This window comes from Lepus europaeus, chromosome 7 (genome assembly GCF_033115175.1).
Source record: "Lepus europaeus isolate LE1 chromosome 7, mLepTim1.pri, whole genome shotgun sequence".
In the NCBI taxonomy this organism is placed as follows: Eukaryota; Metazoa; Chordata; class Mammalia; order Lagomorpha; family Leporidae; genus Lepus; species Lepus europaeus.
Genome location: NC_084833.1, coordinates 112276365 through 112280903, shown reverse-complemented (window position 1 = coordinate 112280903; position 4539 = coordinate 112276365). Strand labels below are relative to the sequence as shown.

The 4539-nt window shown below is 37.8% G+C and overlaps 1 pseudogene; it reads right to left on the bottom strand.

The window, feature by feature from the left end:
* Positions 1-323: 323 nt before the first annotated feature.
* LOC133764737 (olfactory receptor 8G5-like) lies at positions 324-1245 on the bottom strand (annotated as a pseudogene).
* Positions 1246-4539: the final 3294 nt, after the last annotated feature.

The window sequence follows — 4539 nt, the reverse complement described above, 5'->3', positions numbered from 1 at the left end:
CCTGGAAGAAGCTCCTGGCTTCTGGCTTCATTTCAGCTCAACTCCAGGATTGCGGCCACTTAGGGAGTGAACCAGCAGATGGAAGACCTTTCTCTCTGTCTCTCCCTCTCACTGTCTGTAACTCTACCTCTCAAACAAATAAATAAAATCTTTTAAAAAAATGCTTTGGGAATAAGGAATGATGTCAACAGAATTCTACCAAATGAAGGGAAACATTGACTGGTAGACTAAAATGAAATACATTAATTCCTACAACACAATCATCAAAACTTAAATCTAAGGAAATATTCACATGACTCCCTTCACAGGAGTTTTCCTCTTTCTCACATTTTTTTCAGGCCAGTATGGACATCCTTATTTCTAAGGCTGTAGATCAGAGGGTTCAGCATGGGCACAACAACAGTATAAAATACAGATGACACCTTTCCTTGATCCATGGAGCTGAGAGATGATGGATTCAGATACATGAATGCAGCAGAACACAGAACCAAAGAAAACAGCAACGGCTGAAATGTGGGAGCTGCAAGTGCTGAAGGCTTTGGTCCTGCCTTCAGTGGAACGAATACGAAGGATGCTCGCAATGATTAGGGTGTAGGAGATAAGGATGGCCAGGCTGGGGATAAGGATGTTAATTCCACTAAAGATGAGAATCAGCAATTCATTGACATAAGTACTAGAACAAGAGAGCTTTAGGATGGAAATAAGATCACAGAAATAATGGTTGATTACATTCAATTTGCAGAAATAAATTCTAAACATGCATCCTGTATGAGCTGATGCACAAACCATACTTATAGTATACACCCCTACAATCAGGGAAAAACAGACGTGATAAGACATTATGACATTGTAAAGCAAGGGGCTACAGATGGCAACGTAGCGGTCATAGGCCATTGCAGCCAGCATGTAACACTCTGCTATAGCAAAAACCAGGAAGAAGTAGAGCTGAGTCATGCACTCAGGGTAGGAGATGGTGTTCTTCTCTGCCACAAAGTTCACCAGCATTTTGGAGGTAATGACAGTGGATTGACAAAGATCAATAAAGGACAGACTGCTGAGGAGATAGTACATGGGGGTGTGCAGGTGGCAACTGAGCCCAATGAGTATGATCATGCCCAGGTTGCCCACCACGGTGACCACATAGATTCCCAGGAATAGGAGCAAGAGGGGCAGCTGCAGCTCTGGCTGTTCTGTGAGCCCAGCCAGGAGGAACTCTGTCACCGTGGAATGATTTCCTGCCACCATTGTTTCTGGTCACTTCCTGATGGGGGGAGAGAAGAATATGGTTATTGGTGAGACTTTGTTGCTATTTTGTTTCAGAGAAGGGCATCCCTTTTCCCCAATCCTTATGATCATTTAATAATGGATCAACTTATCACAGTAGAAATGATGTCAGTTTAATATCAATTTAGCCTTATTTTCCAAACACAATAACTTTAACTTATATAAAAATATTGTGTCCATGTATTTAGTACTGTAATGGTTTACTTTAAAGTGTATTTTAATGATCACCAAACCAATATTATTAACCTGAGATTTATATGTTTAAATATAAAGAGCAGCCAGGGTAAAATAGCATAATTGGATGATTAAGAACTTGTAGAGGGCAAGCCCAGTCTAAAGATAGCAAGCTTTGGGGTTTGGTGCTGTGGCATAGTCGGTAAAGCTGCAATCTGTGTCTCTGGTATCCCATGTGGGCTTCTCAAGTCCTGGCTGCTCTACTTCTGATCTAGCTCATGACCAATGTACTTGGGAAGCAACAGAGGATGGCCTAAGTACTTGGGCCCTGCACACACATGAGAGACCCGGAAGAAGCTCCTGGCTCCTAGCTTCGTATCAGCTCAGCTCTGGTCATTGTGGCCTCTTGGGGAGTGAACCGCTGGTTGGTAAATCTCTCTCTGTTTCTCCCTCTCTCTCTCTCTGTAACTGTACCTTAAAAAAAAGTAAAGATAGAAACTTTTAACAACCTGAAACTAACTTATGGCAGGGACACTACTATTTTAGAATGTTCAATGATATGTAATTAAATCAAATATATTTAATGGTATGTAAATTATGAATTTATATATAATTATATATAATATACTCTATATATTATGTATATATTAGGGAATATGAATTTCTGCACAAAATTTAATATTTCTAAATGTTATCAAAATTAAGTATCATCTACAATTATTGATCATATCTTTCACCTGGAGTGGCCCGCAGTTAGCTGGTTTGTGGTTTCTGAACCAAGCCCTTGTGCCTTCTCTGGATGGAAGGAGAATGAGTAGTGGTTAAAGCGTCAAGCCATAAGTCAAAGGCCATGTGTTCACGCTTTGACACCATCACTAACTCACTGACTGGTGCAAGGAAAATACCACTTTGCTTTATGACTTTCAAGCCAACAAGAGAATGGCTTCACTTATTTTATAATAAAATTGGCAGAGTCTTATCAATCAGAGAGCGAATATGATTTTTGCATTGTTGATACCTATTAACACCCTATCAATTGAAAAACAAGCAATAATTAATTATAGATTTACAACTGCAGAAATGGCAACCTAAGTATTCTAATTTTACTTTCTTTTTTTAAAATTTTTGTGAATTGGAAAGGAGCTTAAGCAGAGGAATAGGCCTGGAAAACAGATTTACAAGCATGGTTTCCTATTCTGGTAGACAACAACTACAATATTTTATCGCATACAAGACATTCAAGTTTCAAATAGATGAGTTGGGTTATAAACATAAATGTAAAATATAAAAAATATCTAACATATGCTTACATGAAAATAAATCTTGAAAATGTCAGATTAATATTTAAAAGCTGAAGTATGAATTTCTGGAAAAACACATCAAAGAAACTCTGAATGTTTATGATTTTATGAGACTTGCATATTAACAAAAGATAAAAGCAAAAATACAACCAAAGACTAGTCCTAACACTCATTTAATTGTATTTCACCGAATTTTAAAATAAAATTAAAGACATAATTTAGAAAATGCAAAGGTAAATTCACAGTTTTATGTCTGGCAAAAGGCGTTAACCTAAAATATGTTAATAGAGACCAAGTGATTAAGGGGTCAGTTAATACACCAGCATTCCACATTAGAAAACCTGGGTTCATACACTTCTCAAAATACCATATTGTTCCTCATAAGTATATACTATTATTATTTGCAAATTAAGAGAGTAAATAAATGAAATAACTGAATCCAGCTCCTGACTCCAGCTTCATGTTAGTATAGACCCTGGGAGGCAATAGTGATAGCTTGGGCAATTGGTTTCCTACCACCCATCTGGGAGACCAATTAAAACCTACATCAACTATGTGTTCCACATTTTGAATGTCACACAAAACACAGTGTAACTCAATTTAAAATATTTCCTGAGTTCTTTTTCATTGTGTCATTGATTATACAGAATTGAATGGCTAACTTTCCAGAAACTGAGTTTTTTTTTTTTCCATTCCTTTTTAAATTGTTTCTTTCAGCTTCATAGCGGTCAATGAATATACTGAGTTATCCAAGTTATTTCAAATTTCTGAAGTTTTCCTAATAAGTCACCAAATGCTCATTTTTTAAACTTTTTACTAGGTCTTTCACGTAGGTGCAGGGGCCCAAGTACTTGGGTCACCTTTTTCTGTTTTTCAAGGCACATTTGCAAGGAGTTGGATCAGAAGAGGAGCAGCTCTCAAACCAGCACCTATATGGGATGCCAGCATTGCTACACCAATGCTACACCACAATGCCGGCCCCTGGGTGATGAATCGTTTAGTCAATCCTAACAGAAACTATAAAAACTAATAAGTAGAGGAATTTATCCTATTTATGAATTAGAAGACTCCATATTATAAAGGTGTTAAGATTCTCAAATGTATGACTAGACTTAATCAAACTCACGCATACAATATCTAAAAAAATAATCATTACTGTAAGGTATCAATAAAGTCCTAACAGAGCTGTTTAACTGTCTATTTTCATCTCTTAAGGTTTATACAAAATAGCAGCTTGGTGTGACATTGGAGTAGAGACAAAATACTGATTCTGAAAACTTACAATATTGGATACTAGAAGCTCAAGTTCAATATTATAATATGTCATCTTTATTCTCTGTATCTCTTTCTCCTTGAATCTGTCTCCATTCAACATCCATTTATAGGATCAGTAAATGCTTCTTTTCTAGATTCTAGCTTGTGTCAAATGTCTAGCTTGGGGGCTAGTGTTGTGATGTAGTGGGTAAAGCTGTTACCTGCAGTGCCAGCATCCCATATGGGCGCTGGTTCGAGTCCTGGCTGCTCCACTTCTGATCCAGCTCTCTGCTGTGGCCTATGAAAGCATTGGAAGATGGTCCAAATCCTTGGGCCCCTGCATGCACGTGGGAGACTTGGAAGAAGCTCTTGGCTCCTGGCTTCAGATGGACGAAGCTCTGGCAGTTGTGGTCAATTGGGGAGTGAACCAGCAGATAAAGACCTCTCTCTCTTTCTGCCTCTCCTTCTCTCTCTGTGTAACTCTGACTTTCATATAAATAAATAAATCTTTAAAAAAATGTCTAGC